The 16802-nt window shown below is 44.2% G+C and overlaps 1 protein-coding gene across 11 annotated transcripts in view; it reads right to left on the bottom strand.

The window, feature by feature from the left end:
- Tiam1 (TIAM Rac1 associated GEF 1) overlaps positions 1–16802 on the bottom strand; it is a 366772-nt gene that overhangs the window by 168424 nt on the left and 181546 nt on the right. For 10 of the 11 annotated variants that reach the window (XM_071615093.1, XM_071615094.1, XM_071615092.1 and 7 more), the window contains one exon: positions 8534–8709. The gene's annotated coding sequence lies outside the window, so the exon portion shown is untranslated. Of the gene's footprint in view, positions 1–8533; positions 8710–13297; positions 13389–16802 lie in introns of those variants that run through there. The other variant, XM_027929037.3, reaches the window with a different exon arrangement.

Raw genomic sequence — 16802 nt, 5'->3', positions numbered from 1 at the left:
CTTTTGACAAATTAAATTTGGCAAAGAAGTCTCATTTTAGTTTTATACATGAACGAATCCATCACAAACGCTGTTTTTTTCTCAAGCACTTCAAATGGGTTTGTAAACTCTGAAGCATAAAATGTGACCTGATTTTTTTTTTTCTCCTACTAAATACAACATGTCTGCAAAACCCGTATCACACTTCATCTGTTTCCCGATTGGTCCCACTAACCTGTGTGGGCTGGGAGGAACTCCACCATGGCTGCCATGTTTTTAAGGCAAGTGCTAAAAAAATTGCTGAGTGACAAACACATTTCAGACATGCAACCAAGCAGTCAACAAAGATTATGACAAATTTTAAAACAAAGATGCCTACATGCCTCTGGACACAGGTGTAGATATGAATTAGTAAAGTAAGTGGGCTGGGGATATAGGCCAGTTGGTAGAGTGCTTGCCTAGCATGCACAAGGCCCTGGGTTCAATCCCCAGCACAACCAAAAAAAAAAAAAAAGAGAGAGAGAGAGAGAGAAAGAGAGAGAGAGAGAGAGAGAGAGAGAGAGAAGGAAAGTAAGCATTCATTTCACCAATTATGTCTCAAAAATCGACATATTAATGATTGCGCAATAGTCACAAAAATAGGTCTGCTTGCCTAGCATTCGGAAAGCCCTAGGGGTGATCCCCAGCAATGCAAAGAAGAAGAAAAAAAAAGACACAAAAATGTAGGCATCCCAAGTCAGATGGGCCACCACCTCCTGGAAAGGTGTAGCCTACCATATCAGAAACAGACTTCAGGCCTCGGCGACAAACTGATCTAAGAACCATTAGCCACAACAACTCTCAGAATGATGTCCAAGAGCCCAGTCCTTTTTTAAAAAAAAAAAAAAGAAGGATGCACCAAAAGAAGCCATCTCTCAACAATTCCCAAAGTGAAAACACATTCCCAGGATGGAGCCCCTCAGCTACCAAGTGCCCAGCACAGAACCCCAGGTAGGCCAACCCCTTTAAACATCAGAGCTAAAGGTGCATAGAAGACTTGCCTTCACAATGCCGCACTCCTGAACGTACCACAGTCTCAGCATCCCTGGGCATCCCCACCCATCCCCAGTTGTGAGTCAAAAAGAAGACTCCAGAGGAAGCCCAGGGCTAAGTACACAGGATCACATAAATGGTCGTGTTTGTAAGATTTCAGTATAATTCCAAATGACATAATAAGAAGCAGGCAATCAAACTCTAAATTCTGATGTGATACCTTTTGGAGAAAAGGGAAACACTGAACATTCGGGCCTGTTTTTGTTTTGTTTTGGTTTTGTTTTCTTTTAACTACAAGATCCCAATGAAAACATTAGCCACAGATAATGTATCTAATTGCTGAAAGAAAGCAAGCATGCTCTCCGATGTATCCCTCATCTGAGTAGCAACAAAATGGTGTTATTTTCCCATTTTGTTTAATTTCTCTCTTGCTGAAAATTACTTCCAGATCCTAGGTTTTCTTTAGTTTCCGCTTTCATCCTACATGAAATCCCTTACTCCTAAGGAAAGAGGAAAAAGAAAACACAATCACGTAATAACATCATACTTTAACTGTAACAAGGAAAATATAAAATCCAGCTGTAAAACCTGGGTCTCAAACAAATAAATAAATAAGAGGTGTGTAGGGTTCAATCCCCAGCACCACATTAAAAAAAAAAATGTATATAAATAACAGGGTTACTATCAAGCAAAGAGTTGAGTCTTGACACATAATATCCCTCTTCAGGCCTTGGCTTCTGTGCTAAGGGAAACTTCTGTGCCTTACAAGGGCCCCCAGGACGTGATCGGCAGCCCTGGGGGGTCAGCCAGGAAAGCCCAGGATGAGAAGGTGACTCTCCTGACTTCTTTCTTGACCACTGCCTGCTCTCTTTCATATTTTATTAAATAAACACCAACTGGCAAACACTTCATTTAAACATAAATGACGGAGCTTAATAAATATCCTCACTCGTCTCATTAAAAAAAAAAAAGAGAGAAAGAAAGAAAGAACGAAAAGAAAGATTTTTTTTCACCAGGAGACAAAAATCATTCTGCTCTGTGAAGGAACAATTTCTAACAGAATCAACAGGGACACTAGAACCACCCAGAAAAAAAAAAAAAAAAATGCTCAAACCACTACCAGGAAACTGAGTGATAAAACTCCTACACTCATATTCACACTGTTCATATGACCATTAAAATCACCCTCCAGAGTTTTTCCCTACATGTGTGTTGGATTGGACCTTTTCAAGACTAAATGGCCCATTATGTATCTGTACAAACTAGATTCCTCTAAACGTTGAGAAAAAACAAAGCAGAAATACTAAGAGTTCACGCTGGTTGTTTGCCCCTAATTCTTAGAAAGAAATATAGCTGCTCCTTCTGAAGGACCTGTATGTCTCCAATAAATCCACTGTCAACTGAAAATACTGTAAGTCAAAAATGCATTTACTCCACCTGAGCTCCTGAACATCCAACCTGAGCAACCCAGCTTGCTGCAGACTATCCTTATTTCTCCTCCTAATCATATGGCTGAGCTGTGGTCACTGCCATGGCCTGGCATTGCAAAAAGAGGATCATGCCATGAAGGATCCAATTCCAAATCCCCCAGTGCAACTTCTACTGAATGCGTATCACCTTTGCAACTCTGTAAAACTGAAAAGTCCTAAATAACCCTCACAATACTGGGACCCTCTGAACTACAGGTGGGCTGGCTGTTCACTCAGAAAGAAGGATCAGAAATGCAGAATCACAAAGGTTTGGGGTGCCAGACTGCCCCGCTGGGGGTGGCCAGGGAGGAGTCGTTAGGAGGGCAGTGCTGGGGTGTCCACTCATCACCAGCACCTAGCTGTGTCGCCTGCGCTTCTCTCTGCCTCAGTTTCCTTAGTTATAAACTGGAACGATAGATTCTCACTGGATTATTGTGAAGATCAAATGTGCTCATGGAGGTTGGGCATTGAGAACTGTTCCAGGCAGGGAAGGAGCTCTCGATGAACAGAGAAAATAGCAATAATAGTATCTTTAATACTTTTCCCATCTTTAACCCTCACAGTTCAATGGCTAATGTCCTGATGCTTCTCATTTATCACATTTCTAGTTTCTACTCTTGTTTGGCCCCTCTTAGCTCTTGTATACAGTAAGCTCTCTGAGGGAGGATGAGCCCAGGCCTCTGGAATTTTTTTCTTCCCCCAGCCACATCTCACCACAACTCCCAGATACCTCCGAAGACATACAGCTACCAAGGACGGGCTCACTGAAAGAACAAATCAATGATCTCCCCTCCACACTCCCCAATTAATACGAAGCAAAGCAACTAAATGTCGCTCTGTTAATTTGACCTGTTGGGACTTCTGTACATGCATTAGAAAAATAAACAGCAACAGTTATTACCCCGAAGCTAGAATAAGAAAAGCTCTGAGTGGACTCTCCTGGTTTTAGCTCTTCCTCATTAGCTGGACTTTATACTTGGGTTTCAGGGAGGCAGCTGCAACCAGTTCCTTCCTCTGTTGTGCCCCCAAAGGCTACAACCACAAAACCCACTCCATTGTCAAATTCGTGCTATTCCCTTCAGGAAGGTTTCTGCTGCCCCTCACCCTCCCTGTCTGGGTGCTGTTCTTCATTATCTCACTCCCTTTTTCCATCAAAGCCTTCCATCCTCATTACACAGATTGATGCTGTTTGAACAGCAAAGAATCCCACGGAGAAGGGCACCTACTGCTCTCTCTGGATTCCCCAGGGACATCAGGTGGCTTCTCTGGAGCCTTGAGCAAAACCACCCCAGGCCTCTGGAATTTTTTTCTTGCCCCAGCTCTCAAAGTAATGATCTACAGCCCATCGCTCCCCGCACCACCCCCCACGCAGTTCATTCACATTCCCATAAGAAAACCAAACTCTGCAGAGCATCAATTAGAAGCAGAGAGGAAAGGCAGTGTTTTGAGCAGGCTGGCTTCTTCCCAAGCTAAATACACTTATGTAAATCTGACTGCATGGCTGCCCGGCCTGCGTACGTACCAGGGCGCCCAGCTTTTCCGGAGTTAAGCTTTTGTTTACCCACTGTCGAGTGGGTATTTCCCAGGCAGCCTCTCCTCCTCCCGTGGAGCCTGGCTGCAACCACCCGACCTCCCACCCAGGCAACCAAATGTGACATCAAAGGAGCCCCCGGAATGGCCATCTGTCCCTGCCATGCCAATGTTTATGCAATGTGGGCAGCAGAGGAACAGGTCAGGGGAAGGCCCAAGGGTATCCTGTAGCATCAGACCCAAAGCACCAACACCCCAGGCCGAATGTGCCACAGAGCAGGAAGGCCAGGGTCCTCAGTCTAGCTGGAGGGTCTCCTGCTTCAAAAAAAAAGAATAGAGACTATTTAACATTCCTGAAGAACCAGTTTGGTAAATTCACCTGTGGATGAGTGTTTAGAAATAAAGTGCAATCCCTAATTTTGCAGGTTTTCAAATATTACCCTAAAAGTTATACCTAAACATGGTCTTTCAGCAATAATAACTTTAATAAATTCATGAAGTGCTAAGAGGAACTGGCCAACATAGAAAAAGTATAGATCAGAAGTGACCTCAGGAATCTCCAAATTCTAGAGTTAATGTGACTATTAGACATCTCCATCTAATCCCCTCTGTTCATATCCAGAACCAAAGGCCAACAAGCTTTGGGATAGTCATGGGTTTAGAAGTCATAGAAAATGCAGTTCAAACACAGAGACAGCTAGCAATTAGAGAAATGCAAATTAAAACTACACTGAGATTTCATCTCACTCCAGTCAAAATGGCAATTATCAAGAATACAAGTAACAATAAATATTGGCAAAGATGTGGGGGAAAAGGTCCACTCATACATTGCTGGTAGGACTGCAAATTGGTTCAGCCAGTATGGAAAGCAGTATGAAGATTCCTTGGAAAACCAGGAATGGAACCACCATTTGACCCAGCTATCCCACTCCTTGGTTTATACCCAAAGGACTTAAAATTAGCATTCTACAGTGACACAGCCACATCAAGATTTACAGCAGCTCAATTCACAATAGCTAAACTAAGGAACCAACCTAGATGCCCTTTATCAGCGAATGGATAAAAAAAAAATGTAGTACATAAACACAATGAAATATTACTCACCCTTAAATAAGAATGAAATCATGGCATTTGCCAGTAAAGGGATGGAACTAGAGACTATCATGCTAAGTGAAATAAGCCAATTCCAAAAAAAAAAAAAAATCAAAGGCCAAATGTTCTCTTCTATATGTGAATACTAATACACAATAAGGCGGGGGATCGATCGGGGAGTGGGAAAGAACAGAAGTACTTTAGATTAGACAAAGGGAAATGAAGGGAAGGGAGAGAAGATGGGAAGAGGAAAGACAGTAGAGTGAACCAGACATAACTTCCCTGTGTTCAAATATGAATACATGACCAGTATAACTCCACATCATGTACAACCACAGGAATGGGAAGTCGTACTTCATGTATGTATAATATGTCAAAATTCATTCTACTGTCATGTATAACTAAAAAGAACAAATAAAGGAAGAAAGAAGAGAAGGAGGAAAAGAAACAGAAGCGGCATAATGTGGTCAGCTGGACTTAGGAGAGAGAATAGACAGGTGTGAGGTGTGGTCATGCACATCCACCCTCCACATCCATTTCAACCAACTCAGATTGCAGATCTTCATAAAGTATTCAGAAAAAGAAAATGCATCCCTACTGAACACATACAAGCTTTTTTTCTCTTGTTGTCATTCTCTAAACAACGCTGTATTCAACATTCTTTACATAACGTCTCTGTTGCATTAGGTCTTAGAAGTCATCTAGAGATGATTTACAGTACACTGGAAGATGTACATAGGTTAAAACAAACACTGCAGCATTTTATATATTAGAGATTTGAATGTCCACGTATTTTGATAACCAAGGGGGTCCTGGAACCAATCTCCCTCATACCGAGGGACACTGTATTATGTTGGAGAGTACTTGTTAGGAAGCCAAGTGCATAACAGGTGTTCCTTTCTTTCGCACCCTCAGTCCCAGGCTAGCCCTCTTTTTACTACCTTAGGATGGGAATAACACAGTGGACACAATGTCCAAGTGGGCAGGAGGAGCAGAAGGGGACTGCCGTGGACCGTGGGGGTCCTCAGCTGAAGCTCAGCACTGGCCCCGCTGAGGGATGTCTTTGTTACCCTCTGGGATGGGGGGATGCTGGACGAGTTTCCCCTTCATTTCATTCGCATGGAACTTGTTCAACCTCGGCCCCAAGCATTGGAAGAGGATCCACATTATTCATCACATAAATCTGCTTCGATTCCCTCCGGGGAAGATGGCCTAACTCCCGTGCCTGAAGCCAAGGGATGATACATCCACTCTATGATTCAGCTCCAACAGCTGCAGTGCGAAAATACACACAGGCTCACACCAAACTGGGATCACAACTCTCAGGTTCACCCTCACTTTTGTTTTTTTAGTTTGGTTCTTTGGCCTTGTTATCTGCCTTCGTTCAGAGAACCTGGAAACAACCCTAACATTTTCTCTGGGCACCTCTGACCAGGCTTTAGTTGATCCCAAAAGATTCCCGAATGCTGGCTGTGGTGCAAGGCACCGCGGCAGCTCTCACGGAAGTGCCACCCTGCTGGGGAAGGGAAGACATGGGAGACAATGTCTGACAGGTAACGCTGGTTCTGGGGTAACAAGGACAGTGGGCTGGAACAGAGTAGAAAGACAGCGAGGAGCGGGTGGACTTGAGATGACCTTGAGGAGAAGTAAAACCTCAATCAGCAGAAAGCTTGTGGAAGGCTGCTCCCAGGAGAAACCCGGAAGGAGAGGAGCCAGGGGGAGTGAATCCACGAGGCTATCCAGCCACTCACCGAGCAAGCCTTCAGCCACAGTCCAAGGCAGACGCTAGAATCCATGCTGAGGCAAATTTAAAGAGAAGGGCGAGCAGCCCCCACTGGAGGAACACCCTGGAATACACTGGTTAAGTGAACAGGCTTCCTGGATTCAGATCCTAGCTGCCCCCACCCCCACTTCCCAACTCAGTTGCTCTGGACAAGTTACCTAAGCCAGGTGAGAAGTCCTGTTTACCTAGCCTATTAGGAAGCGTTTCCAGAGAAAACAGTTGGGATGGGAGGTGGGTGGGACACTGGACAGAAGGAAGTCACAGGGGCTCTCTGGAGACAAGACTAGTGAACCCTTGGAGTCCTCCTGGAATATGTGCATCCTCCTCATGGTTGATCCTTACTAAGGATGTCCTGGGGGTACAAGGATTCCCAGACACTTGGTCAAAGGGGATCCAACTCCTGAGGCCAGTGCTCCTGGGGTGAGAAAAGAGGAGCAGGGGTGTCAGCACTTGGTGGGGGGCAAAGGGAATCCCAGGGGCAGGGACAAGAACATAGAGAGCATGTGCTAAGAAGGGTTAATTCTTGCTATTGGTATTATTATTCCCACCTCTTTAAAAGAGCACAGAACCTAATCGTGATCACACAGTGTGATATAAACGGGGGAGAGAGTCCTCTATCAGCCACTGTGAGCATTCAGAGAGGAGTGGCCGGGGCTGGGCTCTGCAGTCTGGCAGGCAGAGCAACAGGCAAGACTGGAGGAACAAGTTGCAGCAGGAGCCCTGAGCAGGGCCTGGAATGCTGGGTGGGAAAGCTCAGAGCTGCAGGGGTCAGGCCTCAGAAGGACCTGCTGCGATTCTGGCTCCTATTTTGTGTAAAGTCTGAGCCAACCAGCATTTTACCAAAACCTGGTTCATGTCAAATAATGCCTCAGTATACGCCATTAATAAGATTGGTGGGTATGTTCATGGGAGGAAGGCAAAGTTGAAGAGAATAGCAACTTCTTAGAGCCTGAAGTCCCCTTGGGTCTAAATTATTCTCCCCCTGTGAAGTAAGTGGGTGATGTCACTATCCCCATTCACAGCCAGCCCTTTCTGCTAGACTCTGGAGGAAGCGGAGAAGATCTCTTCACAGTGTCTTTCTCCTTGGAAGTGACTGTGAAAACACATGTTTATCCCTTGGTCCTTTCTGCAGAAAACCCCAGGCTTATTCTGCAATGAAAAGGTCTAGTTTGACCACAGCAATGAAACTCCCATGAATGTTCCACTTTACCCAAACCCACTTTGCAGTGGAGATAAAGGTTCACCCTCTCTCATTAAAAATAACATGCGCCCACATGCAGAAGCCCCTCAGCAAGCTCCTTCTGATGCCAAGTTTCCCCCACTGCAGTCCATTTCATTCCTTCTTCCTCTTTCCTAGTATCATGGAGACAGGCAAAAGAGAAGTCAGGAAGACAAAGGTAGGAAATTACCCTCTGAAGTCTCCAAAACAATATCACCACAGCAACAACCCAACAAGAATGGACCCCCCCCCCCACAAGCATCAGAAGGTTCCCAGGAAACGAACTTCAAAGTCTCAGACTGCAAGAAAGGAGACTCATCAACCTCTCCTCCCACCAAGACAAGTCACCAGTAATGAACTTCCGACTGTCCTGGAAAACTTCAAAAGTTGCAATCCTCATTCCCCAGGCTTCTGCAATGCCACACTTACCCCATCCCAAACAGAAGAGGCTTTGTCAAGATCTCCAAAGGTGCCATCTGCAGGGGCTGCTCACGTCGTAGGGGAGGGGCTGGAACTCAGAGTGTGATACTCATGGACTGACCCTCTTCCTCCTTCTCCTTGCTTTCAGGTCTAGAAAGGTGGGCCTCAGTGCACAGTGGTTCTACCTATAAGAGCAGACATAGGAAGAAAATGGGTTTCTGCATATATCTAGAAATCACATGGTCACCTTCAGAAATATGAATAACAGAAAAACACCTCACTTCTTGTGGATTCTCAATACTTTAGTATTTAGTACTAAATTTATATTTGAATATGCAAGTAGTGTTTTAATAGTCAAAGGCACTTACCAAGCCCTTGTGCCCTGGGGGCTTTGTGGAAAGCACCTTGGCAGTGGTCACTACTGCCCACCCAAATCTCATGATTTATGAAAACATCAGTGCATATGATTCTGAAGTCCTGAATGAGGCTCTTCAGTTCAGGACAAGGTCTCCCATGTCCACACAAACCATCAAATGAGTAACACTCTCCAAAAGTGATACTCTCTTTCCCCAAAGTTTTACCAAATGAAAGCCACGCCAATACTTGTTTTCAAGCACCTGGGGTGGCTCTGCTGCAATACACCTGTGCAACTCCACCTCCTTGTCTAAACTCTCATAAAAGCATCAGCTAGAACAAAACAGCACCACTGGCCACAGTAGACAGGCCAGACCAGGTCCAGCTCCACAATCTGTCTTCTGTGAAAATAACCGCCCACTTGAGGCCCATTCACTACTCAAAATGCAAACCAAGTCTGGCTCCTTGGGCAGAGCAGCAAATGACTTTAGCAAAGCCCCCCAAAAGCAATCCAAGCCTCTGGCCAGTTCACCATCTCTTCCCATCTCCAATTCACCCCTTTCAATATATTTGCTAAATAAGCATAAATGATACCATGTATTTACCAGGACCTTTCCACTGGATGAACCTGAGGAAGATAAAGGGCTCAGGGTTGGGCCAGTCCCATAAGGCTCCATTCCTTCTTCAGGAACTACTGAGCAGTCAACTTCCTCAGCCCTCTGCTTTTATCTCCCCTTCTTGGCTGCAAGTGTCAATCACAGTACTCAACAGTGGAATCTTTCCCAGTCTCTGGCAAGTTTAGAATCTGTACTCATTTCATTCCTACCTCTAAAGGTAAGAGAGGAAGAAAAAGCAGGAGGGAGGGAGGGAGGGAAGGAAGGAGAAACAGAGGAAAAGAAGGAAGAAGAAAGAGAGAAACAGAGAAAGAGAGAAAGAAAGAAAGAAAGAAAGAAAGAAAGAAAGAAAGAGAAAGAAAGAAAAAAAAAGAAGAACCAAGCAATGAGATGCTCAAGGAGGGAAGATGATCTGCAGAAAGAACAACAACAACAACAAAAATGTCTAGGAAGGTAAGCTAAAAGTTGGAAGGAAAAAAATACAAGACTAGTTTCTCACCAGTCAACTATGAAAATACAGTGACCCTGGTAACCCCACTCACACTAAGGAAGAGAGAGCAAATGGGGAGGGTAGTTTTTGTTTTACCCTATTACAGTAACTTTTTGTTAGAGTCTGTAAACAAGTCTGGATGGCGCTTGGCAAAATGCCAGAGGGAGTGGTTTGTGAAGTAACGCCAGCGAGCCATTAAGTGTGGAGATTTCTTATTGGTTGACTGATGTATCTAGTTTATGCTAATTAAGATAAGCTGTGTGGAATGTATAAATACTGCTCCTGTCCTACAATAAACGGCTCCCACTCCTGCTGTATCAATCTACACAAGTTGCACGTCACCCCCTGGTTATTTTGCTGCAGCCGGACTGCGGCAACTTTTCACTTTTCTGGAAGGAAGGCACTGAGAAAGGTGGTGAGGTTGGAAGGACAAGAAAGAACAGGGGGCAGAAAACAATGTAGTACAATTTATTAAGTGCCTACTATGTGCCAAATCACATGATAGGTGTCCTCCATGAATATTCATAGTGAAAAATCTCACAACAGCCCCCACAAGCAGTTTTCAGTATTTCCATCTCTCATCTTCAGAGAGCTTAGGGAACTTTCTTGAGGCTACAAAGCTAAATAAAGGCAGCAGAGCAAGAATTCTGGCCTTTCTGACTCTAGCATTCTTGATCTTATACTGTCACTTTCTCAGAAAGGAGTTGTTCTAAGAAAACTTTCAAATGCTTAGGCTCATGCATTAAATATGAACCAAAATGAAATGTTCTTCCCCAGTCATTACAGCAAATTTGTTCTGCTCCTGTACAAGGTAAATGTGTATTGTCAAGTGGGTTGAATGCACCCACAATTCACATTAAATTACCAGTAAGTCTCATGCATATTCTAGTTAGATGTTTGTAAAACAATTTCACAGGGTGTGCCCATGTGAATACACAAAACCCACTGTGGAACAATACAGTCCAAGGTGTATGATGCTCACAAACAGAAGGTATGTATGTTTTAATAAAAGTGAGAAACCATCTATGTCAAGACACAACGAGAAATACATAATATCTTCCTCCTTGCAGCTAAGGGACTCAGCTGCTGATTTTTGAAGGGTGTTTTAAAATCTTCTTTGACAGCATTCCACCAGGAATAGTTTTTTTTAATTCATACAAACTCAGCTGGGTTTTTTGCTTCAGTTAAGATACAAACAAAAAACAAAGTTGGTTCTTCCAAAACACCAATAATATTGATAACACACTAACATGACTGATCAAGAAGAGATACCCAACTGAGGATGTAGCCCTGTGGTAGAGCACCCGCCTAGCAATGTATAGGCCCTGGTATGATCCCTGACATCATAACAGAACAGGCACAAATAATGCCAGGAAGATAAAGGAAACGGTTCCACAAATGCTATGGTGTTTAAAAATATTATGAGGATATTATGCACAACTTTAAATCAATCAATTTTAAACTTGACATGAACTGGAGAAATGCCTGTAAAAATTAGTTACTACAAAATAATTTTAGTGGTTCTATATCTATTAAATAAACACAATCTTTGAGTTAAAGTAAAAAAAAAAAAAAAAAAATCCAGAACTAAACTGGGTCACTTACTGAGAGGGGAGTGGGGACTAAGTGAAAAAACAATCAGTAAGTGTAGCTTTCTCCTACACCTATACCAGTATACAGCAGAATTAGCCCCAATTTCAGATGTATCTTCTAACAGTCCCAAGTAATAATATCTAAAAATCTTTCGTCTATGAATCATGTATTCCCCTTTCTCTAGCTAAGGATTACTGTTCCATAAAACTCCATCTATTAGTCAGTTTCAGCAGCTGGATCACAAGGTCATATCTGCTTGTCTTTCCTGTTGAGTAAGTGGCTAAGGGTTCCTTGGGGGTGAGAGAGTAAGCCACCAACTGCCTGTTAGCCTCAAGTTCACATCTACCTGCCCAGTCCTTCCTAGATGAGCTAGAACTTGGGCTCTAGCAGGTGTGACAGCACTGGATTATTCACCTGTTGTTCTGCCTGAGTCAGGTCTAGTATGGTTTAAGAATAAATTTTGTTATGAATGTTATCTTTAATTTTAAAGACGCCAGAAAGTCACTTCAAGCTGTGTCCTGACAAGTAACATTCAAGTAGAGGTTTGCTAAGAAAGCCAGTCTATACCACTCTGAAATTAGGAAAACGATAAAATCAGCTACTAACCTCCTCCTCATTGGACTTGCCCTAGAACTGGAAGAGAAATCCTTATCAACTAAATATTTGGTTTGCTATAAATGTAAGACCTAGACATTTCTTCACCTTTGTTTCTTGCCCTAGAAGTAAGGCAGTTCTCTAAAACAAACTTTATGAAAGATTCGCTTATCAGAAACAGAACTGAAGCTCTAACTGGGGCTCCTGCTTACTAAGTGGTTGATTAGACACGAAATAAAGGAAACAGGTAGCAGCCCAAAAACCTCTATCAAACTCGGTGCAATGAGCAAACGCCACACACACCCCAAAGGAAAAGCCCACTGATGCCTGGAAATAAAACCTAAAGAAGGTTTGTGAGAAACTTTATTTGGGTCAAGTTTATCCTTTGCGGGGACATAGTCACCTGTAATGATCCAACCCCAGTGCCTGCCTCCTCCCATACTTCCTCTCAGCACCCCACCCAAAACTGACTTGGGCAACCAAGCTGAAGATAAACCAGCTGCCCCAGAAAAACAGACATTTTCAAAAAAAAAAAGTTCCAGATAAAGCAAACACCTCCACAGCCAGGAGACCTTAAGTCGGACTTTTTCAAATGCAAATCAATGAGAAACCAAAGCTTCCCTGCCTCACTCCAGAAAGCCCCCCCGCCCCAGGTGCTGGTCCTCAGCCCTCCAATCCCAAGCCCCTCGGGGGGTGGGTGGGTATTGACAACGACATTGACCTGCAATTACTCAAGCGCAGCGGAACAGCCCTGGGTAGGACGCATCTTTAGTGGGTGACTGGATCCCTCAACCTCCTTCCCGACCTCGAATCCCAAACGGGTGATCCTGGCTTTCAGAAGGCAAGGGGGACCGATGAAGCTCTCTCTTTCAAAGTCCCTTTACCACAGAGCCAGAATCAACACCGCGGCGGCGCCCGCAGCTCCCCGGCCACGCGCAGCGCCTGGGGGCGCAGCCTGGAGACGCGGCTCCCACCCCGCGCTCCGCGGCGCTCAGGTTCCCAGCCGCAGGTCACAGCTCGCAGCTCCCGCCTACCCACCCTCCGGCAGGTCCCCACGCCGCCGCTTCCCCGAACATCCAACCCCGGGGATCGCCGGTGGAAAGAATCGATTTTAAAACTGAAGCTCACCCCTGCTCAGCGAGGCGCACATGTCTTTCCAGTCTGGCTTCACGTCTCTCAAACTTCCAGTAACAGAAATGAGGAAGCAGCAGCCTTCCCCGGCTGGCTGGCTGCGGAGGGAGTGGGTGTAACTTGTGAAGTTTCGTGCTGTGATGAATCTGGTCATTTGGGTGTGTTGGAGCGGGCTGGTCGCTCCTCCCTCCCTCCTCCCACCCTCACCTCCTTCCTCTCCGCCTCCTTCTCCAATCCAATTCTCCCCTTTAGCGTTCCCAAAACCACGAACTCCGGGTGGCTGTCGCTCAAGAGTCCCAGCGCCCAGCTCACAGCATCCTTGGGGGGGATTTACTTCTAACAGGTCTTAACCATTTTATGGTGAACTTGGTCATCGCGCGCAAAGCAGAAGTTCTGTCAGGTTTGATTTGTTGTTTGGTCTTTGTTTTCAGATTTGGGGGGCAGAGGTGCTTTTCTCCAGTACATGGCAAAGAAAGAAAAAATAAACAGCGCCTCTTAAGAATTTTAAAGGCTAGAAATATGAAATAACTAAGCCCTCTAAATGGTTCCCTTTACAGGCAGAAAAGAGGGTATTTATCAGATGGAGACCTAACTTCCAAACTGCCTAAAAAAGATTAGAGGACAAAGATGAAAAAGCCAAACTTTTAACTGGCTATCTGTTCTTCAAAACCTAGCACGAAGTAGTTCAGATATGCAAAACTACATTTGAAAATAAAATAATAAAAACCCTAGTGCCCACCATGCTGCATAAAAAATTAAATTATCAACATAATTCAAGCTATGTGTAAACTCCTCCCTGAAACACTTACTTCTTCCCCATCCCCTACAAAGAAAGCTGCCATATACTAGATTTTCCATGAGCAATTTTGAGATCACAGTTTCTAAAGATTATAAAGGAAACATGGTCACTTCAAGTTCACCAAAAAGCAATCCAGCGTGCCTGCTGGACTTGACCTTGGTTTCCAAACAGAAGTTTCATTATATAAAACTTTAAATGACCTCAGGTTACATGGAGCCTCAGGTGTCTGGTTAAAGAGAATGACAGAAATCACAGTATAGGAAAACAGCAAATCTGGAGTGACAGGTGAGCAGCCCTTTCAGGAATGGCTGAAGCATTCATGGATGAAATTGATAGATTAATAAGGCATTATCATTTTATAAGGTCAATAGCTATGCCAAAAGCCAAGGATACGGACCCATGTGGCAAGGGGCTTTCCTCAAAGACACAAAAATAGAAACACAATAGTCACTAAAGAAGTCATAATGATTCAAACACCAGCCCAAGCTACAGGCTTCGAGCAATACTCAAATAAGGAAACTTTCAGGAAGATAATAATCAGAATCAATGTGGTAAAAATTATATGTATGTTTGGGGCAAGTCTGAATGTAGCATGGTTTTTACCACATTGATTCTGAAATCATTATTATCCTGAAAGTTCCCTTCTTTGAGTATTGCTCACAGTCTGTAACTATGGCTGGTGTTTCATATATCTATATGTATACACACACACACACACACATACACACACACACACACACAAGTATGCGCGCACATAGGAAAAGATACCTGTCCTGGCTCATCATTATATTCTTGGTAATTTGCATAAAGTTGGCATAAGTCAAAATTTAATAGATATTTAATAAATGAAAAAAGCAAACAAACAAAAGTGTGCCCATGAATACTTTGAAAGGAAAAGAATGAATGGATGCATGGAGCACTGGTCCTTAACCAGAAGTGATTTTGCCCCAGGGAACCTTTGGGGATATCGGAAATGCCTTTGGTTGTCACAACTTGAGGAGAAGGAGGACTGCTGGCATCTGGTGGGTAAAAATCATGGGAGCTGCTAAACATCATACAGTACATAGGATGTTCCCCATAACAAAGAATGATCTGGCCACAAAGCCCATAGTGCTGCTGGTAAGAAACCCTAACGTGGAGGTCTCGTGATCAACTGCCCTTTCATTAAGTATTTCCCACAGCATTGTTAACATGACCAAAAGATTCTCTCTGGGGACTTAGAAAAATATGGACCAGCATTTCTTCTTCCTTTCCACCATGCAGCATTCGAAGGCTGAGAACCTTCTTGTGTGGGCTCAGAAGAAAGTGGATGCTGAGGTCAGAGGCGTTAAAGCATCCAGTGCTCTGGGACATAGACTCAGCGGCCACAGCCAGGATTCACCAAGGTAATAATGACCTGTGCTGAATTTGGATGAAAATAATCATGAAGGGGTGGGAGGGAGATGATGTAAAGCTTGGGTATCAGCTTCAGAATCAGAGATAGCACCACTGGGGGAGGAGACTTGGTGAGCAGGAAGAGATGGGAAGGTACAAAGACAAAGGCAGAGCTATCTCAGCCCTATCACTGACTTCTCCGTTAACAATCATGAGTCTACCCTGGAAATATTCAGAACAGGAAGACGTTTAATCTCATTGAGGCTTTTCGAAAAGAATGTTACAAATCACTTACAGGAAGAAGAGTGTGACTCTTAAATCAACATGTGAAAAGAGGCTTTCTGGTCTCATCATTACCTAAGAAATACCCCCTTTATCCCCCTTTTTTTGGGGGGGTACTGGGGTACTCAGCCACTGAGCCACATCCCCAGCCCTATTTTGTATTTTATTTAAAGACAGGGTCTCACTGAGTTGCTTAGTGCCTTGCTTTTGCTGAGGCTGGCTTTGAACTCATCCTTGTGCCTCAGCCTCCTGGGCCTCAGGGATTATAGGCGAGCACCACCGCGTCCTAGTTTTATTTTTAATTCACACATAATAATCGCACAAATTTATGGGCTAAAATGTGATGTTTGGATATGGGTATGCAAAGTGTAATGATCAAATCACGGTATTAGCATACCCATAACCTTACTGATCCTTGATTTGTTCTGAAGTACACAATACATCACTATTGACTGTGGGGCAACAGAACTCAAGAAATGATTCCTCCCACTGAGCTATTACTTTGTACCATTGACCACCTTCCCCTATCCCTCTAGCCCCACCCCTTTCCAGCCTCTGTTAACCATTACCTATCTGCTCTCTATGGAAGAAGAACTTCTTTTAACTCTAGGATCCCATATCTACTTTCCCCCCTTCCTTTTGATACTATTGAATTTCTGCTTGGAGGGAGAAAAGAATGTGCTGTTCTTTTGTTCTCATGGCTCAGTAATGTTCAATGGGAAGGAGACGACACAGGGCTGGTTCAACTTGAATCCCCTTGAAGCCAAACACATAGCAGGAATTGGGTAAATGCATGTCAGATTGGACTCAGTCAGTCCCCTCCGCACTTAGACCTGGAAGCAGAGTCCCTGTTGCTGCTTCTGGAGAGCTCTCAGGCCTTCCTAAGGTCCAGTCTGATCAACCTATGGAGCATGCTTAGTGTATAATACCTGCTGCAGTAGGGCAGACTTCAAAACACCTGGACAGGAAGACTGACATGAACCAGGTAAAACCCACCAACACTGGGAATCCAGAGGTTCCCAGGCAGTGGCCTTGAGCCTCACAGAA

Source organism: Marmota flaviventris, chromosome 8, assembly GCF_047511675.1.
Source record: "Marmota flaviventris isolate mMarFla1 chromosome 8, mMarFla1.hap1, whole genome shotgun sequence".
NCBI lineage: Eukaryota > Metazoa > Chordata > Mammalia > Rodentia > Sciuridae > Marmota > Marmota flaviventris.
This window is presented reverse-complemented; position numbering and strand designations above follow the sequence as displayed.